Raw genomic sequence first — 14,783 nt, forward strand, 5'->3', positions numbered from 1 at the left:
GTGATACCATCCATTTCCAATATTAGGCCAATTACCAATGCTGCTCGGGCTGTCTGCCTGTTTCCCGAGGTGCGAGCCCGCGAGTTCGAAGACGCTCGTGAAACGCGCCAGGATTATCAAGTTGTGGCTATCCCGGTTATCGCCGATCATTTGCATTATGCGTAATGTGTAATGGCCGTGTAATTTTATTTTCTGTCGGAAAATGGTCAGAACTTCAACACATCTGCGAGACATGGCCTCGTCGTAGCAGCTGCAGTAGCGGCTGCAAAAACGATTGCCCGCTAAGGGTTGAAGCGTTGAAACTCTATAGAGAGTGTCTATCCACTGATTATCCACTTAGATTTAAACTGTGTATAGACAGATCATACAGGCAACAAATTAAGGTGAGCAGGCGTATCGGGCACGTAGCCAGGAATTATTTTCGGCAGGGGCCCAAGGTAATTTTTTCAAACTGGCGTTTTGTGTAAGGGGGGAGGGGGGTTCTTCAGGCCCCTCTTCTTCGATACGTTCCTGAGGTTTTGTTTATTCAAGAAGCTATAAACTACCAACATTCAGTGAATTTTTAAGTATGGAGGTGCGAGATGCACACGTATATGAATTGCTTGCTCTGGGATAGCAATACTAAACAAAGAAACAAACTGAAACAAACTTCCTTTCGATAAACTCGTCCCAGAAGGAATTCGCAGACGAAATAAATCTGATACCGCGCTTATCCGCGCTTAATAACAGTATCGCTGAATAAAGCCGCGGCGTGTCCGAATACACGCATGTGGGAGAACGTACGCACGAGCCATGTCCAACATTCTTGGACAAAAATGTCAAAACTGGAAAATTGTAAGACACTGTTAGCGAAAAATTGAAAGTAATGGTTCATTCTTCATGTATGTAGCAAAATCTTTCTCTTAAAAGAGTGTTTCCATCGATCGCATCGAATAGTTAGAGAACCAATGGGGAACGCTTTTGGCGATAGCAAAAACGTTAATAGAAAAAAAATACAAGACTGCCGTCAAATGATCTGCGGATATATTGATTGTTGTAGTGATATCTTGCATTATATGAAAACGTTGCGTTCAAAAACGGTTTCCCGCTCTTAAATGGTTTTGTCCAAAACTGTTGGCACATGACAACATTCACATGTTGGACGATGCATCTTCAGCAGAAACATTATTCATATTATTGCGCCCAGTTTTTTTTTTATTTCCACTGCTTTGATCCACTCCTTCGCTTTATTCTATGATACACTTCAGCCACTTTCTCTTTCCTGAGTAGAAGGCTGAGGTCTTTATTGGATTTGTTGGGAACATCCAGATCCTTGCCCAGCCAAGGATGGTTGCTGAGGCTACCCGCCATTCTTTAAAGCTAGTACTAACAGCAATTTCTGAAGTTCCTTCCCTTTGTCATCCCTAGGTAGTAGAACTAACTTATTAGGTCCTCTACACCAAAGTTCTTTATAAAAATGTACAGAAAACAATTTTTCTGTACCTTGAGCTCGACTCTTAAATATCATTCGGTGCTTATGCGCCCCTAAACCCAACACAACACAACTTTTTATACGCATTTTGAATGTTCTACATGGGCAATTAAAATAGCCGCACAGACAGTGTCAGCTGACAATCGTACCACAAAAAAGAAACACTCAAGCCTGTCTCCGATTGTAAGGCTCTCTGATTCAACTGCTGCTCTGCGCTTGGTCGTAGCGAATAATTTGTTTATTTTTATTTACTCATTGATTTTTTTCTTTATCATTCATCAATTTATTCACCTGATTTAGATTTTGATTCTAACATCAAACCGGCCAATCTTCTACGCTAACACGGCGCAGAATGAAAGCGAAGACAGTTACGCCAGCCAAGCCAAGTAGTTCTATCAAGCCAATGCGATGATTACCGTCTCGCTGACAAGGCATGCCAGAGCCAGCTGCCACTCGCGTCAATGCCACGATGCAAAACTGGCAAAATGACCTTTGAGAAAGTTGCACATAGACCGCCGAGTCAGTGGCAAGTTTTGCCACGCCAGCTTGTTAAAGCACTGTCGGAGGCGCTGCAGACACGCTATAGACGATATTGGTATACTAAACAAAAATTATTGCTGTACTACTACTACAACCCAGACGGCTGTGCATGAGTCAGGCGTATGGTAATGACGCACCACGCCCGAGCGACGGCAAGCCTCTGGACCGAGGCAGGTATTATACAGAGTTTGGTAATGGCGGCAGAGTCGGAAGACAGGAAACAAAGGGTTGCTTGTGCTGCAGTAAACGCAGGGCGAAACCCACCATTTTATTGTTTCCTTCAGCGTGAGGCACTGAAAAGAAGTTTATAGCAATTAACAGGCATCGAACTACCTTTAGTTACGCATTAATAATTATTCAACGTTGTAAGAAATTACAAATTGTGGAGGGTGACGGAGATTGCCTTCCGTACATTAAACAGGGAAGGAGGACAAAGAGAACTGTTTCTGCTGGTTTGGGCACCAGCTCACAAAGCAAGGACTCTCCAGCAAAGCCTCATTCGGTCTCACTTACCGGTCGACCCCTGGAACCTTCCAAGTCACCGAAACTGCAAACAGCAGAGAGGATATATGCGCGCATACCAGGAAATCACACTATACTACAGGCTAAATCGACCAATTTTTCTGCCAGCGGACAGAGCGCTTAGTAAGAAAGAGGAGGTTATGTGGAGAAAATTACAGTCGGGGGTTTTTCCCAACCCAGCTAGTACTCTACAGCAAGTGGCATCCAGAAGTCTTCACGTCAAAGTGAAAATTTTGCGACGCGGCAGCAACTTTGAGCCACATGATGTAGACATGTCCGACTAAGTACGACAACTCGCGCACTCTAGAATCCCGGGAGGCTTTTGCTCTGCAGCCCAGACCCTGACGGCCAGCAGGACATCATCAGTCAAGCCCTTGCTGCTGCTGTGTCCCAAGGGGTTCCGGCCGACGGCTAGGGGCGACGGGGGAGATGGACTTCTCTCCTGGCGTTCATTGACTGGAGTTTCAATAAGGTTGTTTCTCCTTCTATCGTGCTGAGTTCAGCAGACGTGCGCAGATATAAATGGTTATGCACATAAAAAAAATGGCACTGCCATTGCGTTAGCTAATGGTAATCATAGCTCGCTCGTTAATATCTATTTTTACCACAGGTAGAATTCCACATCCCTTCTAACTGGTTGCGTTCGATAAAAAAGGCAGTTTGGTGACAACGAGGGAGCAGGTAGTGAGGGCGATTTTCTTCAAAAAACAAACGTGCTCTAATCGCAATAGTAGGCCTTATTTACGTTTATTTCGTTTATAATTAAGTAATGCGAACAATGCCATACACTACTGAAAAATACTTTTGACAATAACAGCTTCGAGTTAGTCAACAATGCCTTCTGCGGTATCAAAGTTCTTCTAAAGAGGACGATAATTGCACAATTCCAGGAAATAATGCACCTTGGAGGTGCATTACTTTCAGGAATGCACGCGTAATGTATCCCTGTCATTTTATTTCTGCGAAAGTTGTAATACTTCAGCCGCTAAAACGGCATTCTGTTTTACTAGCGAGCTGTTTTTGTTGTTAGTGGCCATGGCATGGCCATGGCAGATCATGGCATGGGAGATTAAAAAAATATGGTTACCCAAGCAACTGCCCTGACCCATGTTGAACTGCTTTATCGGAACTCTTTGTACTCCTGTTGCTTTGATTGCAGTGCACACGTTGGAAGTGGCGTACATGTGCGAGCGAGCTCGCGGCACAGCAGTGAATATCCTCGGAAGGCTGTTCTTCGACCAGCATCTTTTGCGCATTCTTATTCAAAATTTAACTCCGCCAACAGGAAGTGAAACGACATAGGTCTTGGTTAGGTTTATGGGGTTTTAACGTCCCAAAGCGACTCAGGCTATATGAGGGACGCCGTAGTGAAGGGCTCCGGAAATTTCGACTACCGGGGGTTTTTTAACGTGCACTGACATCGCACAGCACACTGGCCTCTAGAATTTCGCCTCCATCGAAATTCGACCGCCGCGGCCGGGATCGAACCCGCGTCTTTCGGGCCAGCAGCCGAGCGCCGTAACCACTCAGCCACAGCGGCGGCTCCGACATAGGTCTAGACGTGCGGCCGGCCTATGTGCCTTATATGAATGGATGGCGATGTAATGCTGCCATAATATATTCTTCTCCCAAAGGCGAGTTTGCTCATGCAGTCGGCTGCGCTATTCAGTGCGTAGTGTTACGTCTCGCCTACGACGCGCGGTATAGCCGGCGCGGATGCAACGGACGCCGCGGCTTCGTTCAAAGTGGCGGTCATTTTGGGCCCGTTCATCGCTGCCGCAACGCCTCCCGCCAAGCGCGTCCAGGCAGGTTTCAGTGCCACGTGTCGTCGTGCGTGCGTGTGTGTGTGTGTGCATGTTGGTGCCCACGCTTGTCAAAGCGCGGCAGCCGGGGAGAGGAGCTCCCCAACTGGGAGGCGAGGAGGTCTGACCGGCGCCGGCCCGGCGGACGCGCACGTCACGTCTGAACATGTTCAAGCGTCGCCGCATCGGACGCCTCTTCCCAAGCCGTTCCTTCTTGCCCTCGACTCCATGGGTATAAAGGGAGCTGCCCCGGACGCCAACGGGGGGACTTCGATTTCTTCCTTCGAGTAACGTGGTCGCCCTGACCGGCTGCTCTTTTGCGATGCCAGAATAAACAAGTTGTTCTGTTGCCAGTCGACTCATCCTTTGCCGGGACCTTCGGATGTTTCCAGCTTTGCCCCAGGCCGCCAGGCCAACGCTACCCTTGGGGCTTGCAACCCATTTGCAACAACTGGTGGCAGCGGTGGGATCCCGACAACGGAGGCCAGCAGCGAAGATATGCGGTCAACTGTATGCTGAGCAGCACAACGACCATCCGGGAGCAGTGCAACGAGCCCTGTGTGATGACTGGTTGCCTGCAGCGGAACGACTGCGCTGAATTCTTGGCTGCGAGGTTTGGTGAGTGCGGGACTTTCTTCTTCTGAGTTTTGCCAGGCTTTTGTTAGTGTCAGAAACAGAGCTGGTAATTGTGTTGTCGTTGCTGCCGGGTTAGTTTGCGGCAAGACAATAGTAGGCAGTAGAGAAAGCAGCATTCGGAGCAGCCATGGATTTGAAGTCGTTGCGCAAACCGAAATTGCTGGAGCTTGCAGGAGAGTTGGGTCTGGATGTCTCAGACAAACTCAGAAAACCAGAACTGCTAAGGGCTATTCTTGAGTTGGAGGCTGAGGATGACGAGCTGTCGGAATGCCTTGAGACAATTGAGGAGAGGGAGCAAAAAGAGGAGCGCGAACGTAAAGAACAAAAAGAGAAAGACGAGCGCGAACGTAAAGAACCAAAAGAAAAAGAGAAAGAGGAGCGCGAACGTAAAGAGCAAAAAGAGAAAGAGAAAGAGGAGCGCGAACGTAAAGAGCAAAAAGAGAAAGAAGAGCGCGACCGTCAACACGCTTTGGAAATGAAGCGTCTCGAGGTAGAGATGGAACGCGCTCGTAATGGAAGTCAGGCACACGGTGCAGGAGAACGGGTATCGTTCAAAATGACTGACCTGATGCGGCCGTTTAAGCTTGGAGAGGACATTGGTTTGTTCCTGGTTAACTTTGAGCGAACGTGCGAGAAGCAGGGGTTCTCTCGGGAAACGTGGCCACAGCGCTTGCTCACTTTGTTACCCGGCGAGGCGGCCGACGTAGTCGCTCGCTTGAAGAGAGAGGAGGCAGAGGATTTCGACCAAGTGAAATCGAGTCTGCTAAAAAAGTACAGGCTGTCAGCGGAGGCGTTCCGTCGGAAGTTTCGGGAAAATGAAAAAGGCAGAAGTGAGTCATATACAGAGTTTGCCTACAGGCTTATGTCAAACATGCAGGAGTGGCTCAAAGAAGAGAAAGCGTTTGGTGACCACGAGAAAATTCTGCAGTGTTTCGGGCTAGAACAGTTTTATAGTCGGTTACCTGAGAACGTGTGGTACTGGGTCTTGGATAGGCCAGACGTTAGTACAGTGGCTAAAGCCGCCGAGCTAGCCGAGGAGTTTGTGACGCGTCGGGCTCGCGGAGCTAAGGATGGTCAAAAGGGTGAATTTGGCTCCAAGTCTGAGAGGCCGAAGTTCACACCCATGAGAGCAAGGGGGGACACACGTAGTGCGGATGCGAGTGAAAGCAGTCCGACCGAACGTAAGGAGACGGCGGCAGCCGAAGCCGAACGCAGAAAGCGGTTCGAGACGAGGCAAGCGCGCGTGTGTTATACGTGCCAGAAGCCGGGTCACTTTTCGGCGCAGTGTCCAGAAACAAAAAGAGAAGTCGTGTGTTTGCCATTATGTAGCACTGACGAGAACACGAAGCTTCTCGAGCCTTACATGCGAGACTTCCTCGTGAACGGGAAAGAGTGCCGAGTGCTTCGTGATTCCGCAGCTACAATGGATGTAGTTCACCCCTCTTACGTAGAACCCGATATGTTCACGGGCGAGTGCGCATGGATCAAGCAAGCCGTGGATGCTCATAGCATGTGTCTGCCCGTAGCAAAAGTGCTTATTGAAGGACCTTTCGGAGCACTTGAGACTGAGGCCGTAGTGTCATCTAGGCTGCCCCCCCAGTACCCGTACCTATTTTCGAACAGGTCCGATCACCTCCTGCGCGAGAAGGGGCTTTTGTTTGGTGAGGCTAGCGTTCAGGCCTTAACCAGATCGAGAGTTCGGGAGCTCGCTGCAAAGGCGGTAGTTGCGGGGCCGACGTTGTCGAACAATGAGAAAGGGTCGGAGGCGCAGCAAGCTGATATTCCGAGCACGTCCGAACTGGATAAAATTGAGCCTGTAGCGTTGAAGGCACCAGGTACTGGAGAGGAAATGCCCGACACGGGAAAGTTAGAAGAGCTAATTCCGGTCGAGCTTCCGGGACTGGGCTCAGTGACGAACAGGGAAGACACTGATCAGGTCATTAGTGACTTAATCATTAAATCACCGCTGTCGGCTGAGCAGAAAACCGAACTACACCAACTCTTACAAGAGTTTCAAGGTCAGTTCTCTGAGAGGCCTGGTAGGACTTCTGTCCTTACGCATGATATAGAACTTACCTCCCCAGAGCCAGTACGATCCAAGGCGTACCGGGTGTCACCCCGCCAGCGCGATATTATGGAGGCTGAGGTAAAGAAAATGCTACAGCTCGGTGTTATTGAGGCGGGTGAGAGTGATTATACCTCCCCTTTGATTTTAGTTGAGGTACCGGGCAAGGAACCTCGTCCTTGCGTCGACTACCGCAGGCTTAATTCCATCACTAAGGATCAAATTTATCCGATCGCTAACATCGAGGAGCGCCTTGAGAAAGTTAGTAGCGCTCAGTTTATTTCCACCTTAGATCTTGTCAGGGGTTATTGGCAGGTTCCACTTACAGAAGAGGCTAGTAGGTATGCGGCGTTCATTTCACCAATGGGAACGTTCCGTCCTAAAGTTTTGAGTTTTGGTTTGAAGAACGCGCCATACTGCTTTTCAAGCCTCATGGACAAAGTGTTGCGGGGACAGGAAGAATTCGCTTTACCGTATTTAGACGACGTAGCGATATTCTCCGCATCCTGGTCTGAGCATATGGCACACTTGCGGGCAGTGCTAACCCGCCTGCGCGAAGCGGGCTTGACAGTCAAGGCTCCCAAGTGCCAATAAGCACAGGCCGAGGTTGTCTACCTCGGTCACGTGATTGGACAGGGTCGTCGCCGCCCCTCTGAAATAAAGGTGGCTGCTGTGCGAGACTTCCCGCAACCGCGCACGAAGACCGATATTCGGTCGTTCTTAGGTGTCGCCGGCTACTATCAGAGGTACATCCGCAGGTACTCCGATATCGCGGCTCCCCTGACGGATGCTCTAAGAAAAACAGAGCCCCAAACAGTCGTCTGGAGCGAGACAAAGGAAAGAGCTTTTAGCGCCTTAAAGAGCGCCCTAACAAGCCAGCCTGTGCTACGATCGCCAGACTACACAAAAGGGTTCGTTGTTCAGTGCGATGCTAGTGAGCGAGGTATGGGCGTTGTACTGTGCCAACGGGAAAATGGAGAAGTGGAACACCCCGTCCTGTATGCTAGTCGTAAGCTGACCTGTCGTGAGCAGGCGTACAGCGCCACCGATAAAGAGTGTGCGTGTCTCGTGTGGGCCGTTCAGAAATTGTCATGCTACCTAGCCGGCTCGAGGTTTATCATTGAGACGGATCACTGCCCTCTCCAATAGCTGCAGACCATCTCTCCCAAAAATGGCCGCCTCCTGCGCTGTAGCCTCGCTTTGCAACAATATTCCTTTGAGGTGCGTTACAAAAAGGGGAGTCTCAACGGTAACGCCGACGGCTTAGGTCGAAGCCCCTAACGTAGGAATCCGCCTCAAAGTTGTTTGTTACTGATGTTTTCTTCCTGAGGCAGGATTTTTAACATATTGCTTTTGTTTAGTGTTTCAAAGTGATTATGTGCTTTCTAGTGCAATTTTCCAATTTGTGGACGCGTTCTGAGTGCTGCTTGACTACTGTAAGGAACTAGGCAGTAGTATAAAAGGGGAAAGAGCCTGGCAGAGCTTAGTGAGGGTTGTCTCGTGCTTGCTGACTGAGCGGTTGCGTTTCGGCGTAGTTCTAACGCTTGCTGGGAACGAGCACAAAAATGGCAACTCTCCCGAAGTGACTTTGCAGTGTCCTATGTGATCCTGAACCCGAGAACGAGGCCTTCTCTGTGCGCTGCGCTCAAGCAACGTCGAGGGACGACCGGTTTCGATTACGAGCATCATCGAGCGACATCCCTCTGGACAGCGGATGCAGTCCCCTGACCATCGGGATCTCCTTCTCCCGGCGGGGCGGTCTGTTACGTCTCGCCTACGACGCGCGGTATAGCCGGCGCGGATGCAACGGACGCCGCGGCTTCGTTCAAAGTGGCGGTCATTTTGGGCCCGTTCATCGCTGCCGCAACGCCTCCCGCCAAGCGCGTCCAGGCAGGTTTCAGTGCCACGTGTCGTCGTGCGTGCGTGTGTGTGTGTGTGCATGTTGGTGCCCACGCTTGTCAAAGCGCGGCAGCCGGGGAGAGGAGCTCCCCAACTGGGAGGCGAGGAGGTCTGACTGGCGCCGGCCCGGCGGACGCGCACGTCACGTCTGAACATGTTCAAGCGTCGCCGCTTCGGACGCCTCTTCCCAAGCCGTTCCTTCTTGCCCTCGACTCCGTGGGTATAAAGGGAGCTGCCCCGGACGCCAACGGGGGGACTTCGATTTCTTCCTTCGAGTAACGTGGTCGCCCTGACCGGCTGCTCTTTTGCGATGCCAGAATAAACAAGTTGTTCTGTTGCCAGTCGACTCATCCTTTGCCGGGACCTTCGGATGTTTCCAGCTTTGCCCCAGGCCGCCAGGCCAACGCTACCCTTGGGGCTTGCAACCCATTTGCAACAGTAGGCGCCTACTCATTTCAATTTTATTTTTTTTTATTTTTTGTGCAGGAAAGCTTAGCGGCTATTTCGGAGTTATTATACGTCGGACACCTTGCCGGCTAACTTCCAGAGGATCCGACTGACGGTAGTCACTTGATGTTTGTAAATAGGTGAATACGATGCCCTTGCTGCACACTGTAACACGGTTGGGGCGAGAATTTTCACATAGGGTTGATTGTTCGGTTTGATTAACAGCAATCAAAAAAGACTTTTAAATTCTGCTTCGCGCGCAGCTACAGAGCTGCATGGTTTACTAGAATGTTTTCTATTTAGGTGATTGTCATTTTGGGTCAGCATATGCAACACTGGCTTATTTAACTTCCCTCATGTGATTGCGAGGCATAATGCGCAGCAGCCAGGACTTCCGCAATTAATTATTCACTTTCGGTCGAAGCAGCGTGCACAAAATTGAAATTAAGCGCTGAAAAACCAAAACTCGAATTTACTCAGTCCTGCTCGAACTAAACATGTTGTTCGTTTAGGAAGCTGCTTGAAGCGAAAATTTAAAACACAAGAAGGAAATATTTCCAACTATGTTTAACGGGGATCCTCGCTTGTATTCTGAAGTATTATCCATGCAGATACGAAATATTCGAGCGATAGCTGACTGCAAGGCATGAACCCTGAACCTTGGCAGAACAAACACGGTCAGCAGTGCGCGCAGCATGAAAGTTAGACCTACACCGCGAGCAGCACGACCAGCGGGGGCTTCAACTGTGAGAACCACCCCTTTGGTATTGAGTTCGTGAGCGAAGGAGTCCGACTGCAACATAACAAATAAGTCCGGTGATGCGCACGCTAACATGAAATCAATACCTGCACCGCGAGCAGCGTAAACGGCGGGGCTCAAACAACATGAAGCACAACTTTCGAGTCGAGCCCGCGAACGAGACCGACTACAACCAAACCAATACACCCCGTTATGCGCGCGACACCTGCAGAGCCAGCAGCGCGAACGGCAGGGCTAAGACAACGAGAAGCACGGCTTTAAGTAGCCCGCGAGCGAATGAATCCATCTACAACCATCGCACACAGCATTAACTGCGAAGACTGCAGCCGCTCGCGCTCCACACCGAATCCTCCGAAAAAAAAAAAACACGACTGACAAATGAAGAATGGCCACTCGCATTGTAAACACGCGGATCCAGCACATTATCAAAGTTCTCCCGACCGATCCTATGCGGTCAAACCGTTCGGCGAGGCGTGTTGCTTTTCCGGGGCCCAATGACGAAAACCTTTTCCCACTGCCTTATCAATCGTCGCACCCGTAAGCGCAACAGAAGCTTGGCATCGCCGCAGCGCGTAGACACCGTCAAAGCTGGAGCAACGCTTCCCGCCAAATCTCTGTCGCGCAAAAAGAAAACGAGGCGCGATTCCTACCCTCGACAATGAATGAATGAATGAATGAATGAATGAATGAATGAATGAATGAATGAATGAATGAATGAATGAACTTTATTCCCGTCATCATGGGGCCTCACGGTCGGGGCGCAGCAATTAGGAGGGTGTGCCTCCCAGCCGGCTCTCAGCACCGGAGACCGCGGAGAGAGTTTTGTAGCAAGCTGTCTCCGCCTGATGGATGAGGAGTCTTTGCTGATCCGGGTCGTGGCTCCGGATCAGCTCTTCCCAGGTGGCAAGGTCTGGGATGCTTTGTGATTTAGCCCCAGGAGAATCCCGACACTCCCAAATTAAGTGATTTTGCGAAGTCTTTCTGTGGCAGCTACTGCAGAGCTCAGACCCCCCAGTGTCTTCATCGTATAGTATTGAGTACGGAAATAATCTGTTTATCTGAAGCCTCCTCCAGGCCCTGCACTCCTTTGGAGTGAGTGACCTATCCTGAAGTGAGAGTGTTCTCCTATCCAGTATAGGTGTTTCGGTTATTTCTTTATACGTTATGAGAGGGTCTTTATTCCCACTCAGGGGCACTTCCAGAGCAGCTCGGATGTATAATTATCGAGCAAAGCTGTGAGCAGCCTCATTCCCCGGAATGCCCTCATGAGCAGGAACCCATATGAGGGAGACCTCTCTGCTTGAGGGGTATCTTCTTAGTAATTCGGCGGCTTGACTGGAGACCACCCCCTTACAAAAGTTGTGAACAGCTGCCTTACTGTCAGACAAGATGATCTTGGCTTTGGTACCGACGCATGCTAGGGCAATAGCAGCCTCCCCTGCCACTAAAGAATTCCTAGTGTTAATCGCGCCGGCGTTGGCTGCGGAGCCAAAAACCGCGCGCTAACACGTGACCACACCGCCTTGGCCAATGAGAGGCTCGATTTTCCGGCGGCGCGCTGGGAGAGGAGAGCAGCCGGAAAGTTCAAAGCTTTTCGTTACCTTTTTATGCCTTGCGAAAGCCTAGCCTCCGAGATTTGCCATGGTGGTATTGCTATCTTGGAGTTCACTCTTCGCGAACGTGACCGAGCCGAAGTTTGTCGCTGCAACTGCGATCTCGGAGGCACGAAATGGGCTCACGTACTTCTTTTTTCTTCCGACAGGGCGCGCCACATCGCGCAGCATTTATGATCTCGTTTCTATTTTTTGTTGAACGAATGGGCCAAACTCTACGGAAAAGCGAAGGATGTGAGAGTGAGAACGAAAGGGCAGGGACATCCACCACCACTATCCCGGGACAGCGGAGGGTAAGAGATCTTAGAGCAAGGGATGCCGAAAGGGTGGAAACGATGAGAGTCAGAGAGAGAGAGAGAGAGAAAAAAAAAAGAAAGAGCGGCGCGTGCCGAGGGAGAGGGGTTTGCCCGTCGGCCGTCCACCGTGGCAGCCGCGGTTTTTCGCTACTCTGCGTACAACACCGTCCCACGTCCTGACCGCGAGTGCAGTGCTGTTCGCCGGGCAAAAGCAAAACCGGCGATCGCGCTCGTCGTAAGGCGATCACGTCGCCGCTGCGGCCGCGTCGAACGACCGACCCAATTGCGGGATTACGCTGCGTGCCGACATCAAGCGACAGCAGCGGCAGCAGTTATCGTTCGGCAAGTTTGCAGTGCGCGCGCGGGCTGCAATCCGACACTGCCGGTCTCTGGGAAGCACCCGCCGCGGAGATAACTTCGCTCCTCGCCGCTTCGCCGTCTGTTGGTGCGTGCGTCCGGCTCCCTGTGTGGTACGGTGTTGCAAAGTGGTTGCCGCTCCAAACTCCGGGAGTGAGTAGAGGTGGTGGCTTCTTCGAGCTATCCGAAAGAGTCTGAGCCAACGAAAGAGGAACGCACGTTCGCGCTCGCCCCGCCTCTGTCTCCCCCTCGGAATCGTGCACCTCCTCCTTTCGCCGGATCAGCTTTTCTTGTTGTTTACTGTCCCGCGAAAACTGGTTGTGCCGAGCGAGTCGGCAGCCAGGGATACGACGTCGGCGCTGGTGGCTTCGTTCTTCCGTGGCCCGTTGTTTGGACGTCGGGGAGTTTAGACTGAAAGGTGAGCTTGGTGTTCTTTGTACTTTTGTGATCGTTAGTGGAGTCCGTGCGCAGTGATCGAAGTGATTTACTGCCACGTACGCGAGCTAACGAATGTGGCTGTGGGTGGCGCAAACCTTGGACGCCGCAGTTGCTGGTGATAAGCGGCGTCCGTAACACGACCACGTCGCTTCGCGGCCGACCGTCTACGCCGAAGCTCTGTTTGCGGAAAGGATAAGCGACAGTTCTTCGGGGCTGACGTGTGAACTTGACTGAGCACCATTTTCTGCTCTGCGAGGTGAAGGCGGCGTTACTAAAATACCAGTAGGTGGATATTTGGTTTCATCGGTCACCTCTTGCGTCTTGTGTACACACGGACTTCGTACAATGGCAGTGATATGCCGATATCGCTGGGGTCACGTCGATACTCTGAGTTCTGGCTTGGCGCACGCTAGATAACGTCTAGAGATTTTCTTATAAGTAGCCTGTATGCTGTGGCGTCGATAGGTAACTTCGGCCTCTAAACATCCAACACCTGAAGACTCCTCCGCGTACAACTGTGCTTTGTGCAGGTTGAGTTTTTGAGGTGTATGCGCAAGCGATCATGTTGTGCATTGGTGATCACAACTTAACAGGAGCAGCTTTTACACCTCCTGCACACTTGACACATAGTTAGCATTTACTGTCCCGGCGAAAACCTGGTTTCAGTAATGGAAAAAGTCACGCTGCGTCTTCCTGTGAGACGATACGAACTTGATGCGCTGTTTTTGTTTGTAATGTGTGCATCAAATGAACGCGCGTGTCCTATCTGGAATATGAATGTACCTTCTCCAAAAGAAATTGTACCTAACGTGCTGCTGAAACGGGCGCCGTGCAGAAGTCCTTATCCCTCAGGACACGCGATAAATTGAAAGCCTTTTTAAGCAGTGTTGCCAACAATTTGCTCAGTCAGCTATTGTGTTCACTTGTTTTTAGCTTCTTCGTGGTCAGCGACGACTGGTGACTTCCGGGCGGTTGGGAAGGCACTGTGTGCAACTACCAGTGCATTCGTTTCATTGCCCCTTGTGTGGTGACTCTGACTTGTTTGCTAAACTGGGAAAGCCCAGAAGTTCGCTTGTTTTCTGGAATGCCTTACGGCGCCTGCCAATCTATTGTCAACATGCACAGCACCTGGCAACCCGCATTTTAGCGTTTGAGCAAACAAAGCGACTGCCGTTTAAGGCACTGATAATCGAAGAGTCGGGTAAACATTGGCTAAACGTCAATCATTTAAGCGTGGTCAGCAAACATCATTCTTTTGTAAACAATGCATTTCCTGTTTTCAGAGCTCAGCGGGTGACGAAGTTATATGGTCTCTTTGTTATTGTTTATTTAAACTTCCAGATGCACGTGAGTATTTGAACCGAGAAGGCTCTTTTGATCGTCTTTGGCAGTAAAAATACCGTTCTGATTTTTTTTGTTTATGGATTATACTGGCGTCAACACATAATAGTGGGGCGTCATTACAGAGAGGATCTTGGTGCCAAAACACTCAGTGCATAGAAACCTGTGTCACACTATGCAAGGCCGTATGTTACGGTAAAAGTTTTGGCTGCTGAAAATACAGAAAACGGCTATGCACGATCAAACCTCCAACTGAGAAAGTCAACAGAGTAGAACCACGACTTACTCATAGTCGAATTTGTGGCAACTGACTGCGTAACCTCTGAATCAGCGCTTGATTTTGGAACGAAGACATGCACAGCTGTTGTGTGCAGTAAACGCGGCGAGGATTCTCTTGTAGTCTGCGCTGAAATGACTCACATCACTACTCGAGGCCGTTCAAAAATATCGTCTTGCCGGCCCCATGGTAATTCCGTTGCATTGCCCTTTTACTACCACGACGCCGTTCGAGGCATAAACGTTCAAGGGGCGGGTGGCGTTTATTTACAAGACCCCCGCGTCTGCAAGTCTTCTGTCGCGAACCAAAACGCACTCGG

General features: G+C 50.4%; 1 protein-coding gene across 2 annotated transcripts in view; it reads left to right on the plus strand.

Moving 5' to 3' along the window:
- Window positions 1-12,153: 12,153 nt before the first annotated feature.
- The window catches only part of LOC144103800 (uncharacterized), a 62,394-nt gene continuing 59,764 nt past the window's right edge, over window positions 12,154-14,783 (plus strand). The window contains exon 1 of one of the 2 annotated variants that reach the window (XM_077636502.1): window positions 12,154-12,826. The gene's annotated coding sequence lies outside the window, so the exon portion shown is untranslated. Of the gene's footprint in view, window positions 13,129-14,783 lie in introns of both variants that reach the window. The other variant, XM_077636503.1, reaches the window with a different exon arrangement.

This window comes from Amblyomma americanum, chromosome 9 (assembly GCF_052857255.1).
Source record: "Amblyomma americanum isolate KBUSLIRL-KWMA chromosome 9, ASM5285725v1, whole genome shotgun sequence".
Classification (NCBI taxonomy): domain Eukaryota; kingdom Metazoa; phylum Arthropoda; class Arachnida; order Ixodida; family Ixodidae; genus Amblyomma; species Amblyomma americanum.